Genomic DNA, 16,738 nt, shown 5'->3' on the forward strand with positions numbered 1-16,738 from the left:
AATGTACATTTTCAGGGTATTCACAGGTAGAAGAGGCAACAGATACAGTCCCCCAGTCTAGCACGTCTATACTCATAACATCTATTTGCTTTGCTTTGTCAAAACATATGAAAAATCATTAAAGTGTTTTAATAAATGTCTGGTTTTCCTACTCATTCATCTTATAAATATTAATTAGCCATGGATCAGGCAATTAAAGTTTAATCAATTTGCACTAATTAGCACCACATACTTGCATAAAAAGATAAAACCAACTCCTGCATCTGGCTGTTATTTGCAGTTTTTGTCAAGTGCTGATGAGTTTAATCTTGAAGGGAAGATTAAGAAGAAAAGAGAAAAAAATAAATCAAGAAAGTAGTGTTAATTTTATTAAATTTTCACTCAAAGCACTGGTCATAGGTATCATGGCGATAATGGCAGCAACATTACACTTTTCTACTAAAACCTGGTTCACCTGCTTCCTTCTCATAGTACTGTCTTATAGAGTGGGACTCCATTACTTGGGACACAGCTAAATGATTTTTTTTCTTTAATCTGCACCAAAATTCAAATTTGCCTCAGTTCTACTTGTGACTTAAAACTCTACAGCTTAACAAGAACACTGCCACAGAATGCCACCACAGGACTTAAAGGACTTATTTTCTTACTTAAAATGCAATGCGAATACCCATGTTGCAGGTGGAATGAAAAAGTTGTAACCTTACAAAGGAAGTTGAAATATTTTTTTCACCAGAAATCATGTGCAACTGTTATGATGAGATCTTTGAAAGACTTAACATTTGCATCTTAATCTTTAGTTGATGTTCAAAGCTGAACACATTTTTGTCCCACATAGACTTTAAGAGACTAACTCCTTGCTCTCTGTCTTTGACTTCTGAATTTGATTAAATAAATTACACTGCCAATCTCGTAGGGAGACATTGTACAGTGCATTTGCATTACTATTTTGTGTTTTAATAACCAGAGAAAATAAAGTGTTCCATTACTGACTATTCATATAATTGACAAGGATTATAGGGAATAGAACTAGTCTTTAATCACTGATGAAAATTTATCTTAGGCTTGGCAGGTAAAACTACACGTTTTAAGATGATTTAGCATTGTACTAAAAAATAGAGCATGATTCATAAAAAAGCTATGCACCATTTACATGGGGATTTTTATTCAGTTTATGCAAGAATAGGCCAATGAATGGTTATTGATATTTTTCAAATAAAGTATGTATGATTCATTAAACTCCCTATTCCCATGTTAACAGCACTGCTCTGTTAAGCACTCTTTGAGTACATATCCCATAAAGAAACCAGAGACAGAAAAAAGGGGGGGGGGGTCATGCTTCAATGCCTTCTTTTTAAAAAGTGCCTAAAAACAAGATCGCATACAGTATCATATCATTCTCAAAACTACCATCTGGATTTCAGTACATATGATTATTCACACCCTCCTTGAAAAAAAGGTGAATATGTTCTTTGTTGATAGAGTATATGAATGCTGGTGCACAGAGACATACCCATCCATACTTTTCAATGTAAGATTGTGGATCAAATTATGATTCTCTAGAATCTACCATGAATAAAATCGTTTATGAAAAAATTTTTAAAATATAAATTACTATAAATATAAAATAGCTCACTGGGGTCAAGAAAGAAGATACCAGTGTTATCTTTTAGTTGACTCATTATGAGCATGTTTCATATCTTTTGTGATATGAACTCCAACCTCCATGTGTAGGTAGAGGGAACCTGTTGCAAGACCTGAATCTACACTAATGTTTTGCTCCCATCAAGGATGATGGTTTTAGCAATGATTTAATATTTCTTTGTTTGGGTCACACCCAGTGGTACTCAGGTGTTATTCTTGGCTCTGCATTATTACTCCTGGAAGTGCTGGGGCAACCAAATGGAATGCCAGGGATCAAACCCAGGGTTCAAACCCAGGTCAACCGAGTGCAAGGCAAACACTCTACCTGCTGTATTATCATTCTCACCCCATTGATTAAATATTTTTTATTTCATATATTGCTCCCCATAAAAGAGGAGGCCCTTCTCTTTTTACTTGAAGAAGCATTTATTCACCGATTATTTATTCATAGTGGTACAGTGAATGAAGTCACATACCACTTGAATTATGGTATTAGCAGTTGGATGCAATACACAAAGGATGAGAGTCAACTTGCATTCACGTATTTAAATACATACGTATAATATATGAGATAATTAGAAACTTGCTTGGCTCTGAGATATAGAACACATATAGCAGTTACAGGAAGATAACCTTTTAATTCATGCAAAAATTAATCCTTTTTAAATAAATGTCTGAACTTTAAATTTTCTTGGAAAATGATTCCAATTGATCCATTGCAAAGTTTCATTTTGTGAAATGTCGCTACCAAATAGAGCTGGAGAAAGAAAACACAATAATATAAAATTAAAATTTAGATAGACATATCAAAACTACTTACTTAAATAACACCCTCCCTCATAAACATGTTTATACATTGATAACTTTTTATACAAAGAATACTAGTTTAATTTCCTGATCAATTTTCAATTTGCACAAATAATTTTCTATATTTGTTGACACTCCAGATTTCACTCCTGTACAAACTGGGAGCCAGATATTGTCATAATGTCTGCCTTAGCTTGTCTATAACTGTTTTAAAAATATTAGGGGGGTGCTATTTTAGTACTTGATGCTATTTCTGTCCTTAAGCTTGGATGTCACTACCTACGCTGGTTGGGGGAAATCAAAGAGTGCTGTTTATTGAATGAGAGTTAGCTGCATGTAAAACAAGCACTCTAATTCTCATACTATTCATCTAATTTTAAAATATGTGGCTTACCACACTTATGATCATCTTAAAAGTATTCCCAGATTTTACATTTGGTTGAGAGAAGGAAATTTATGTAAAAGTTATGGTGGCTTTAATTTTTCTCAGGTCTTCTCAGTCCACTGTATATGTTTGAGAATATAAATTAAAATAATTGAATCTTCATAGCTTATTTTTGTTCAGTTGATAGATTTTTCTCAACCTGCATGGAGACTAATCAATAAAATATGTAATTGTTTATTATCTAAAATATATCGAGGCACAAATTTCATGAAAAAAAAATAAAGGCTTAGAAATGTAAAAATTTAACAAGTGACAAACTTTTTTGTTTTGTTGATATTGTGTTTAATTTTGATTGTCAATTTATAGTCTAAATTATACTGTCATTAAAGAAGGCATAAAACAGCCTATAAAGCAGTAATAAATTAAGTCAATAGTTTTAATGAAGAAATAAGATTGATGTATATTTTCATAAAATTAAGTGACAAAATGGTAATCATTTTATTTTTTATTTTCATCTTTTGCTTTTTTGCTTTTGAGTCACACTTGGCAATGCACAGGGGTTACTCCTGGCTCATGCACTTAGAAATTACTCCTGGCAGTGTTCAGAGGACCATGTAGGTTGCTGGGAATCAAACCAGGATTAGCTACATGCAAGGCAAGTGCCCTACCTGCTGTGCTATCGCTCCAGCCCCTATTTTTAACAAATGAGATGAACATTATAAGATGAAATATTGTACTAATTTATTTATTTTATAAAATAAAATAAAAAGCATTTTCTATGCATATTAATAAATATTGATAATTATTTAGTTACTACAACTGCAATACTTAGAAAATTATTGGTGTATTGTAACTTCTTCCGAGATACACACACAGTTGCTCACATATGTTTTATGGCGAAATACTTTCATCCTTCTAGCACTTGTAACAATTGAGTTATAATTATTTCCATAACGATTTTAAGTAGCTAAAAGTAATCCCTGATGTTAAGTATTTTACAGTATATTTTCTCCTAATATTTTATTCACCTGGAAACCTTATTTTTAGCCACTTGAGATTTTAATTTAATACAACATTTTATAGGTCTTAATTTTTGTTGTTATTATTTTTGGGTTTTGGGACACATCCAAAAGTGATCAGTGGTTACTCCTGACTTTCTACTCAGTAATCACTCTTGGGGAAGTTGGGGATCATATGGGATGCTGTGGCTTTAACTTATGTCAGTCTCCTGGAAGCTAAACACATAACTCACTGTACTATCTTTCAAGTACTATCTTTTAATTTCTTATGTGAGAAGTTAAATCAGCTTAGGCAATCAAAATGAAACATTTTGTTTTTTACTTGCTGCAAATTCTTACCTCTAAGATGTAGGGAAGAATAGTAATACCGAAAAACAAAGCATTTAAGGAAAACTATTAAGTATAATGGATGTTTTCTCCATCATATAAAAGAGAGAGTAGGACAAGCTATGCTGTTATTAATGCAGGTATAAGGTAGCACTGTAGCTCTGTCCTCCCTCTGTTCATCAATTTGTTTAAGGGGCACCAGTAACATCTCCATTGTGATGTCACAGGTAGCTTGCCAGGCTTTACCGTGCAGGCAGGATACTCTTGGTAACTTGCCAGGTTCTTCAAGAGGGGCGGAGGAATCTAACCTGGGTTGGCGGCGTGCAAGGCAAATGCCCTACCCACTGTGCTATCGCTCCAGCCTGCAGGTATAAGGTATAATGGATATTTCAAAAAGATGATAAAAAGTATGAGCACAACTGTGAGAGTAGTCTTCCCCTGAGTGGTATTGAATTTGATGTAACAAAACAAACAAACTCTGTCCTCCTGTTATTCATCGCTTTGCTCAAGTGGGCCCAGTAACGTTTCCATTTTGAAACTTGTGGTTACTGAGTTTGACATATCAAATACATCACAGGTAGCTAGCCAGGCTTTGCCGTGCAGGTGAGATACTCTTGGTAGCTTGCTGGGCTCTCTGAGAGGGGCGGAGGAATCGAACCTGGCTCGGACAGGCTGGCTGCACACAAGGCAAATGCCCTACCTCTGTGCTATTTGATGTAATTTCATATTAATAAGGTATGTTAAGTGTAATGATTAATTTATTTTTATTAAGGAGTGGTGTTTTATCAATTTTTATACAAGAAGTTTTGTTGAGGCATATCAGAAAATGGGGAAAACTTAGGAAGAAAATATGCTCTCAGCAAAATAGAAAATTTCTTCAGCAAATACTATTATACTGTAAATATTATTATTATAAAATATGTTTTAAATATATTATTAAACATAAATATTATTATACTATTATACAGGCAAATATTTATCTAATATTCAATCAATTATAACAAAACAGTACCCAAATTTATTAAACATCCTTGCTCTGGAAATGTATGATGATACACTTATTAATCACTCATGACAAAATCCATGATAATTTTTTTTAATTTTTACTAGAGAAACACCAGGAGGTACAATTGTAGACTTAGAAATTTTTGCACTTGGGTTTCAATTATACAATGATCAAATACCCATCCCTCCACCAGTGCCCATTTTCCACCACCACCAGTCCCAGTATCCCTCTCACCGCCCATCTCCTCCCCCATCTCACTCTGCCTCTGTCGCAGGCCATTCCCTTTTGTTCTCTCTCTCATTTTGGGTGTTTTGGTTTGCAAAAGAGGCATTGAGTGGCAATCATGTTAGGTCTATAATCAACTTTCAGCATGCATCTCCCATACTGGGAGGATCCTCCCAACCCCCTTTATTTGGTGTTCTCTTCTCTATCTGAGCTGCATTATCCCCTAGCGATTGTGGCTGGCCTCTAAACCATGAAGTAAACCTCCTGGTACTAATCTCGGCTATTCTTGGGTGTTAGTCTCCTATTTTGTTACTTTAGTTCCCCAGATGAATGCAATCTTTCTATGTCTATCCCTCTCTTTCTGACTCATTTCGCTTAACATGATACTTTCCATGTAGTACCACTTGTATATAAATTTCATGACTTCATCTTTTCCAACAGTTACATAGTACTCCATGTGTAGATGTACCAAAGTTTCTTTAACCAGTCATCTGTTCTCAGGCACTCAGTTTTTTCCAGATTCTGGCTATTGTAAGAGTTGCTGCAATGAACAAACAAGTGCAGCGACTATACATTTTTTGCCTCTATGGGATATATTCCCAGGAGGGGTATTGCTGGGTCAAATGGGAGCTCAATATCTGATTTTTGGAGAATTGTCCATCCATACTATTTTCCAAAAGGGCTGAACCAGTTGACATTCCCACCAGCGGTGAAGGAGGGTCCTTTTCTCACCATAACTGTGCCACAACCAGCTGCTTTTGTTCTTTTGGATGTGGGCCAGTCTCTGTGGTGTGAGATGATATCTCATTGCGGTTTTGATCTGCATCTTCCTAATGATTAAAGATGTAGAGCATTTTCTCATGTGCCTTTTTGCCATTCAGACTTATTCTTTGAGAAAGTTTCTGTTCATTTAGTTGCCCCATTTTTTTATGGTGTTGAATGTTTTCTCCTTGTGGAGTTCAACGGGTATTTTATATATCCTTGATATCAGCCCCTTGTTGAGTGTGTATTGGGCGAATATCCTTTCCCATTCTGTAGACTGTCTTTTTTTGGTCATTGTTTCTTTTGAGGTGCAGAAGCTTCTTAGTTTAAGATAGTTTCATTTGTCTATCTCTATTTTCACTTGCTTGGCCAATGGCATGACATCTTTGAAGATAACATTAGCTTCAATGTCATGGAGGGTTTTGCCAACTTTGTCTTCAATGTGCTTTATGGATTCTGGTCTGATGTTGAGGTCTTTAATACAATTTGAACTTACTTTTGTACATGGTGTTAGGCAGAGTTCTGAGCCCATTTTTTTGCATGTAACCGTCCAGTTTTGCCAGAAAAATTTGTTAGAGACTTTCCTTACTCCACTTCACATTTCTTGCACCTTTATCAAAGATTAGATGATCATATGATTGAGGGGAGATATCATTGTATTCAACTCTCTTCCATTGGTCTGCAGCTCTGCCTTTGTTCTAGTACCATGCTGTTTTATTTACTGCTTTGTAGTAGAGTTTGAAGTTAGGGAGGTTGATTCCTCCCATTTTCTTTTTCCTGAGAATTGATTTAGCTATTCGTGGAGGTTTATTGTTCCATATGAATTTCAGGAGTGTTTGCTCCATTTCTTTGAAGAATGTCATGTGTATCCTTATCGGGATCACATTGAATTTGTACAATTCTTCGGGAAGTACTGCCATGTAGACAATGTTGATTCTCCCTATCCATGAGCAGGGGATATTTTTCCATTTTTTCATGCACTCTTTTATTTCCTGAAGTAACATTTTGTAGTTTTCTTTGTACATGTACTTTCTTCCTTAGTTAAGCTGTTTTCTAGGTACTTGATTTTCTGCAGCACAGTTGTGAACAGGATTGCTTTTTTCATGTCACTTTCTTCTCTCTCTTGATTTGCGTATAGGAAAACATGGACTTTTGGGAATTGATTCTATAGCCTGCAACTTTACAAGTCTATTGTTTCTAGGAGTTTCGTGGTCAAGGTTATAGGGTACTCTAAGTACAGTATCACATCATCTGCGAATAGTGAGAGCTTGATTTCTTCCTTTCCTACCTGAATGCTCTTAATATATTTTTCTTGCCTAATCGCTATTGCAAGTACTTCCAGTACTATATTGAACAGCAGTGGAGAGAGTGGACATCCTTGTCTCGTCCCTGATCTTGGAGGGAAGGCTCTCAGTTTTTCCCCATTGAGGATGATGCCTGCTGTAGGTTTGTAGCAGATGGCTTTAATTATATTGAGGAAAGTCCTCCCTATACCCATTTTGGCAAGGGTTTTCATCATAAAGGGGTGCTGGATCTTGTCAAATGCTTTCTATCCATCTTTTAATATGATCTTATTTTTTTCATCTTTTCTTTTGTTGATATGATGCATTTTGTTGATCGATTTCTGAATGTTACACCATCCGTGCATCCCTGGGATGAATCCTAGTTGGTCATGATGTATGATCTTTTTGATGAGCCATTGGATTCTATTTGCTATTAGTTTGTTGAGGATCTTTGTGTCTGTGTTCATCAGGGATATCTGCCTGTAATTCTCTTTCTTTGTGGTATCTCTGTCTGCTTTTAGTATTAGAGTGACATTTACTTCGTAGAAACTGTTTGGAAGTATTTTTGATATTTCAATTTAGTGGAAAAGCTTAAAAAGGATTGGGAGTAATTCCTCTTTAAATATTTGGAGAATTCACTAGTGAATCTATCTGGGCCGGGACTTTTGTGCTTGGGGAGACTTTTTCTTACCATTTCAATTTTCTTGATGGTGTTAGGTCTGTTCAGGTATTCCAGGTCTTCTTGGTTCAGTTTGGGAGGCTATAAGAATCTAGGAATTTATCCATTTCCTCGAGGTTTTCATGTTCCGTTGCATAAAGCTTCTCAAAGTACATCCTGTGGATCCTTTGAATTTCTGTAGTTTCTGTCGTAATGACCCACTTTTCATTTCTGATTCAGTTTATTAGGGTTTTCTTTCTCCCTTTCTTTGTGAGTTTTGCTAGAGGCTTATTTTCTCGAAGAACCAGCTCTTGGTTTCATTGATTTTTCAGATTGTTTTTGGGGTTTCCCTCTCGTCAAATCTCTGCTCTAAGTTTTAGTATTTCCTTCCTCCTGTTCTGGTTGGCTCCTTTTGTTGGTCCTTCTCCAAACTCTTAAGCTGTGAGGTTAGGTTACTTATGTGGGCTCGCTCCTCCTTCCTGAGGAATGCTTGTAAAGCTCTAAACTTTCCTCTTAACACAGCTTTTGCTGTGTCCCGTAAGTTTTGGTAACTCATGTACTCATTTTAATTTGTATCTGGGAATCTTTTGATTTCCCTTCTAAGCCATTTGTTGTCTGGTGGCTCACTGTTTAATTTCCAGGTGTTTGATTTAGTTTTCTGTTTTTGTGCGTGATTTACTTCTAATTTTAGCACATTATGGACTGACAAGATTGTTGATACAGTCTCTTTCTTCTTAATTATATGGAGGTATGTTTTGTGGCTCAGCATGTGGTCTATCTTGGAGAATGTTCCATGTACACTTGAGAATAACGTGTATTCAGCTTTTTGAGGATGAAGAGTCCTTTATATATCTACTAAGTTCCTTTCTTCCATTGTTTCCCTCAGATGAAATGTGTTCTTGCTAAGCTTGAATCTTGTTGATCTATCAAGATGTGATAAAGCGGTGTTGAAGTCTCCCACCAGTATTGTGTTGCTATTAATGTCTTTCTCCAAGCCTATGAGTAGTTTTTTTAAGTACTTTGCTGGTCCCTCATTAGGTACACATAGATTTTGTATTGTAAGTTATTCCTGTTTTACAGATCCCTTGATCAATAAGAAATGGCCTTCACTGTTCTTGTAAACTTCTTCACTCTAAAATCAATGTGGTCTGATACTAGGATGGCTACCCGTTTTTTTATGAGAGCCTTTGCCTGTAGGATTTTTTCTAGTCTTTGACTCTGAGCCTGTATTTGCTTTGACTATTGAGATGTGTTTCTTGCAGGCAGCAGAAAGTTGGGTTCAATTTTCTAATCCATCCTGCGACTCTGTGTCTCCTAATTCATGCATTTAAAGCCCATTGACATTGAAAGAGATAATTGTTATGGGATTTTGTTCCATTTTTTTCTGTTGAAATGTGGTGTATTTGAGGGGCCTGTGTTAAAGTAGACTACTTGTCTTAAAGTAGACCATTTAGTTGTTCTTGTAACCATGGTTTTGAGTCTATGAAGTTCCTGAGCTGTTGTTTGTGAAACTGTGTGTTGTTCCTTCTGTTATGAATATGAGAGTCTTGCTGGGTAAAGTATTTTTGGTGACGCATTTATTTCACTGAGTTTTTTCAGTATATCCCACCAATATTTTCAGGCCATGAGGGTTTCATCAGACAAATCAGCTATGAGTCTTAAAGATGCTCCTTTGTAGGAAATTTCTTTCTTTGATCTTGCTGCTTTCAGAATTTTCTCTCTATCTACGGTTTTGGTCATTTTGATCAGGATGTGTCTTGGGGTATTTTTATTTGGATTTCTTCTAGCTGGTAGGGCCTCCTGAATGTGGTCACATATTTTCTTCAGCTCTGGAAACATTGTCGCAATGATGTCTTTGACAGTTTCTTCTTCATCAGTGTTTTCTTCCTGTGTCTCTCGGACTCCAATAATTCTTGTTACTCCTTTTGGCTTCATCATGATCTTCTCTTGCTATCTGTTCCCGAATTGTGAGTCTCTTTTCCATTTTCTGCTCTTTTCTGGATAGTCTCTGGACTTCCTCTTCGAGCTCACTGATTCTGTCCTCAGCAGCTGTTACTCTGATGCTGAGGCCATCCACTGAGTTTTTTTTTTAATTCGCCTAACAGGTTTTTCAGGTCTGACATTCCCGTTTGCATTTTCCTCTTTTCTACCTTCAAATCCTCTTGTCTTTTATTGGTTTTGCTTTCCATTGTTTCTTTTGGCTTCCTAAGCATCCTCAGTAGCTCCGTTCTAAATTCTTTGTCAGAGAGGTTGTCTAGCACTTCATTACTGATGGTGTCTTCTGGGCTAGTCTCTTCAATAAGATAGCTTGGTGGGCATTTGTGTTGCTTTACCATTGTGACATGTGTGGTTTAGACATTCATATTTACTGTTACTATTCTGCTTGAGATGCAGAATGAATTGAGATGGACTTAATGTATTATTGGCTAATGTGTTTCTCTTGGTTAAGCTAACCTAGTGAAGGTTACATCTAAGACTGTAACTTATGGTTCTTATGGAATATGTAGTGGGAGAATAATCTGCGGCCATGTTAGTGGCTGTGGCTCCAGAAAGGGCCACTGGCTCCGGGCGAATACCCTGTTGAATGAGGAGAGAGTGTCGGAGGATTTCAGCTTTGTTTCCCTATGGTGTGCCTCAGTTCCCGTACTGCACAGACCAAGGTTGAATACCGGCTATTCTCAGGGGATCTAGTTATTTTCTCACACCCAGAAAGGGGCCCTAAAAATACATGATAATTTTTAAAAAATTCTCGTTATTGTTATACAAATCTAATTAATAAGAAATCCCTTTGGTCAATTTTAATATCTGTCATATTTATATATTGTACCCTTCATATGTACTTTTCACGCACTCTGAATTTTACAAGTCTCTATCATGTCTTCCCATGAGAAAGCATGTCTAATTAGAAGACTTATTCAGTGCCAAGAACTCTATGAAACCTCATGTGCAAGAAATGAGTGTGATCCTTTTCAATCATCAATGTATGGAAAACTACCAATATTTAGGAATAGTTATGTTATGTTATATTTTATAATGTAAAAATTCTGATCTGCTTAAAATCATTAGGGGTATGATTGAAGTCTTACATGCAAATAATCTTAAAATGTCTTATTGGAGTTTTCCCCCAATTTGGCGATTAGAGTAATTTGTAAGTTATATCTTTTGTGGGGGTTGGAGGCATACCTGACAGTGCTCATATATCACTTCTAGCAGGGCACAAGAAACACCTGGAACGCAGGTTGGCCTGCCTGCTGTACTCTGGTCCAATCCTTCTTTATGTTCAATATAAATATTAGGAATAAAATACATTTGGCAGAACACATATGTGTATAAGTTTTTGCTCCCCTCTGAGATATATTTTCTGCACCATTATCAAATTGACCATGTTGATAATGTACTTGAAATAAAAACATGAAAGTTATGATATCAACCATCCTATCCTGATATTTAATATCATCGAAGATCTACCTATGGAAATAAAGGTAGTCTATCAAAAGTTTTGTGATATTTCCAACTTCTGTTCAAGTTCATGTTTCCTCATAAATTCACACCTGTCACTTGTATAATCAAGATTCTCTTGATAGTTTTGCTAAAACTTGCTCAATATATTTTCCAATGTGCATATTTATTACCAAACTTTAAAGTATGCATTTATTGCTCCTTTTTGTAGAACCAGAAAACCACTACACATGAACATACTCCAGGTTGAACTTTCTCTTGATTGTTATACAGTTAAAGAAAAATATTCCTCCTAAAGTAAAAGTCATCATTATTGTCCAAAATTTGAGAAAGAACATGTGACAGGCTATTCAATGATGTCCTAACTGAGTTGACTTACAGAGCTTACATTGCTAAATGTAAAAATTTGGGGACTAAGGTCTTAACTTTATTGGGCTCAATTGAAAGACCAAATATGGCTGCACTCACACATGTCATATTTTAATGGAACCCCCAAATCTTTCAATTTCCATATTACTGGAGAAAAGAACAATCTATTGAATCTGAAAATCTCACGGCAGTTTTCAAGATAGCTTTTTTTTCTAATAGGAAACAGCATAAATTCTTACAGCATAGATCAGACAAGAACATATGATTGCTAACTTATTTTGTTAGCAATCCTAGTATTTATATTAAACATTAAGAAGGGTTGTGCCAGAGAGTATAGCAGGCAAGCCAACCTGCATTCAATCTCCAGCATTCTGGCGCCCTGGCAGAAGTGATCTCTGTACAACAATCAATTCAATAATTTGACTTTGAAAGTGAATGAGGGTAAATTATTTGCAGCTCTTAAGGAGAGCTATAGGGGAATTGCATAGCACAGAGTCTATACAGTTCTACATTAGAATGCACTCAGCCCTGGCCATGATATCCGAAAGTCTGATCCTACTATGTTATCAGGTTCTAGTCAGAAAATATTTTATTTAAACAGGTGCAATCTGGGTTAGACTTTTGTCCTTATTTGTTTGTTATTTGGGCCACATCCCTTGGCCCAAATGCCTCTGCCTCCACAGTCAGGGGTCATTCCTGGAGGGTTTGGGAAACCTTATGCTGTGCTGGGGATCAGATCTTCGTTGGCTTCATGCAAGGCAAAAGCCCTACCCACTGTACAATCAGTCCAGAACCAGGATTAGGCTTTTTCTGGTTATGTTTTGTCACTTGTGATTTCTTGGAACATGTCTCTCTATAATTTGAAAACAGATAAAGTTATCTGTTTTCTGATTTTGATATTTTTGTCTGAATCTTTTTTTTTGGAACGCATCTAGTACTGCTCAGGTGTTGGATATTAACCCTAAGTATTTTTGGCCTCATTGGTGAATTGTCCCTATTCCTCCTCCCAGAGAAGCTTACCGTGCTCTTGCTAGCATCACTAATTTAGTTAAAGTTTATCTTTAGCCTTTTGTTTGTCTTTTACTTTTCATTGTCTCAGTTTCCCAACTCAGTCTTGGTTACTTACAAGCCAAACTTTCTTGTTATTCTGGACTTTTCATTTGTACTGCTTTGTATTTAAAGTGCTGTGTATTTGTACCCACTTTTCTATTGCCCCTATAGTTTTTTTATATTTTACTATAGAGAAATGTTCTTTAGTTAAATACAGAAAGACTATTAATACTGTGCTTCTAATATTTGTCTCCCCAGGAGTCAGTGTCTCCTTGAGTTAATCTCCCTAAGAGAAATGATTCTTCCAAATATTTTATCTTTGTAAATGATCAATCACACCTATGCCCTATACCTCAACCCTCTTCAACCCTCCTCAGATGTTCTATAAGTATGCTAGCTAGCAGCTCTGCATTAAACAGGCCATTTTCATCATCAGACTGTGTTCCCTTGTTTCTCTGTACCTCTGCTAGGGAGGGCTGGGGAGAACCGGGAAGCAGCTCTTGGCCACCGAACACACATATTGAGCAACACCCACACATTTTGTGAACTCAGACTCAGGGATTGCTCCTACTCTCCAATGAAGAATTACTCCTAGCACCGCTTGGAGAACTACATGGGATGCTGGGGGTCGAACCTAGGTTGGCCACATGCAAGGCAAGCACCCTACCAACTATGCTATCTCTCTGGCCTTAGAAGTTATTGGATTTCTGTATACACAGCATGTCCTCATAAAGAACAAGTAAGAAAGCTTTACTAGATAGACATTCCCATTCAAATATGAGACCAGCAGGGTTCCTACTACTGGTAGTTTCTGTAGCGTGTCTGAAATGCTGCCTTGTGCCTGTCACTGGTTTCCTGGTTAAAGCACAGCTTATTTCCTGGAAATGAATTTTTGTAGCCCTGCTAAGCATCTGCTAAACTTTTTGGTCCCACACTCAGAGTCCCTAATTTCTAAAAAATAGCCATGTTCATTGCTGCATAGACTTTTTAAAGTCTTATTTTCTGAGAGCGTAGAATCCTTGCTTTCAGTTTGTACTGCTTCTGTCATTTTCAAACCACACTGGTGCAGTTTTAATAAATTTAATTATTTTGTGAATTATATTTTATTTCTCCTATAAGACATAACAGAAACATTTTTATCAACCAACACTTTTTTTTAAGTGCCATGATTTACAAAGTTACTCACAGTTGATTTTTAGAAATCCAACACAGCATTACCTGACCCACCCCAGTATCAACTTTCCTCTATCAATGTTCCTCGGCTTCCTCTCAAATCCTCTAAACTTTCACCATGACCTCTTGGCAGGCATCTTTTTAAGTTTGGTTGTTAAAATTCGGGTCTCTTGATTTCAGCATTGTTGACTCTGTGGTTTGGATATTTAGCTCTATCATTCCTTAACTCCACCTTTGGACCTGAATTCTCTGACCTGGTCCCTGTTGCATCTCATCTCTCTTCTATCCCTCTCTCCCCTCCACTCTTCCTTTCCTTCTCCTCCCTCTACCCGAGGGCCAAAGTTGATCTGTGCATTCCATTTGCTGCCTTTAAAACATTGAATTCCCTCTTCCAATTATATATCAGTGATATTAGCCTGTGTTTATTTTTCTTTTGGCTTGGTTTATTTAACATGATGTCTTCCAGTTCCATCATGTTGCCATGCATGATGTGATTTCATTATTCCTTACAGCTGTGTAGCTCTGTCATTGAATATCTAGGTTGATTCCAACTCCTAGCTATTGTACTGAATGCTGCAATCAATAATAGTGTGCATATTCAAAACTTTCATTCAAAGTATTCTTTTGATTGATTTTTTTTCTTTCCTGGGGATAGATACCCGAAAGTGGAAGTGAGTCATATGGGAGCTCAATTCTGAGTAAACTCATGAATAACAGAAAATATTTTGAAACCAGTACAAATCTACCTGGGGTTTCAGAGGGAACCCTTAGGGCTTACACATATTTTTTGTTTCGCTTTGTAGATATGCTAAGTATTACCCAAATTCAATCTGTTATTCTCCTTCCTTCCTTCCTTCCTTCCTTCCTTCCTTCCTTCCTTCCTTCCTTTCTTCCTGTCTGTTCTTACTGGATATATTTTGGAAACCTCTCAATCCTATCCACTCTGTTTCATATTGATGGATTTGTTTTTCCAGAGAGTCTCACATCAGGTATTTTTGAACCAGGATGCTATCTAGCCATGGCGAAATTTGAAGTAAACCCTTGGCATTGCTTCAGGAGAGTGTTGGTAGCTCCCTATAAGCCTGAAGTCAAGAACTCTTTAGGTGATAGCAACATAAGTTGTGGAGCAACAGAAAAGACATTCATAGAAAACTAGGGTGCTGATTTAAGAAGAGATCAAGGTAGACGTAAAAAATTTGGTTTTATAAAATGAATTGTTAAAGCAAGAAGAGGCAACTGTCGTGTGTGGAAGGGGCTCACTTTGATTATAAATTGTGACTGGGTGATCATTTTCTTCTAGAGACTGGCTTCTACATGCCTTGAGTTCCTGCTGGGTGTCAAAGAATAGAGTACCCATTTTCTTATTAACTTGTCCAGATGTTAAAAGGAAGCTTAAGAGTAAGTCTGATGGTTGAAAATGCTCATCAATAAAATAATCAAAATGAAGGCTAACACTATGATTTCCCAGAAACTTCATAATTATTGCAATGATGGAGAAATATTATTGGTGGCATATTTATTTCACTATTACCCCATGATATAAGCCTATGCCATAATATGCTAATAGTTATTCACAGGAAATATTTTTTTTTCCAATTCAATAAGGTATACCAGATAGTAACTAACTCAACTATATCACCATACCATAGACTTAAAATTGAGTAAAATTTATCATAGTTTAAAGGAGGCTGATTGTGATTTTTCTGACCATAGTTCATTTTCACAATTGACCTTTCAAAATGGTTTCAACTGATTTCAAAAACACTCCAAGACATATCATACTTCCAATGATGAATGCCATGAATAGAGATGCAATACTGCAAGCAGCAAGATCAAAGAAGAAAATCACATACAAAGGAGCACCCCTTAGATTCATAGCAAACCTATCAGAGGAAACTCTCCAAGCCCGAAAGCAATGGTGGGATATAGTGAAAAAACTCGATGAACTGAAAGCCTGACCAAGAATACTCTATTTGGGTAAATTCTCACTCAAATTCAAAGAAATGGTACACTGTTTTGTGGATAAACAGCAGCTCAGTAACTTCATAGACTCAAAACTAAACCTAAAAGAAAGACTAAAAGGGCTACTACAAGTACAACAAACCCTTACAGAAAGATGACACAAAACCCAAAACAAAATTTCTCTCAACATCAATGGTCTAAATTCACCAATTAAGAGACACAGAGTGGCAAAATGGATTCAGAGGCAGAACCCAACATTAAGCTGCCCGAAGAAACTAATCTGAACAGTCAGTGCAAACACAGACACAAAGTTAAAGAATGGGAAACAATCCTGCAAGCAAACGGCTCCCTCAAAAAGCTTGGGTGGCAATATTAGTATCCAACAACATAAATTTCAGGTTGAAAAAGATTAGAAGGGTCAGAAAAGGCCATTTTCTATTCATCAAGTGATACAACAGGAAGAAATCATACTCTTAAATGTATACGCACCTAATGAGGGAACAGCTAAATATTTAAAACAACTGCTAACAGATTTTAAGGAGGACATCTCTAACAACTCTAGAACTCCCAGAACGACAACCAACTGGGGGCTCTTTGGCTCTGTTGCAGCAA

This window comes from Sorex fumeus, unplaced genomic scaffold, assembly GCF_029834395.1.
Source record: "Sorex fumeus unplaced genomic scaffold, SorFum_2.1 ptg000008l, whole genome shotgun sequence".
Classification (NCBI taxonomy): Eukaryota; Metazoa; Chordata; class Mammalia; order Eulipotyphla; family Soricidae; genus Sorex; species Sorex fumeus.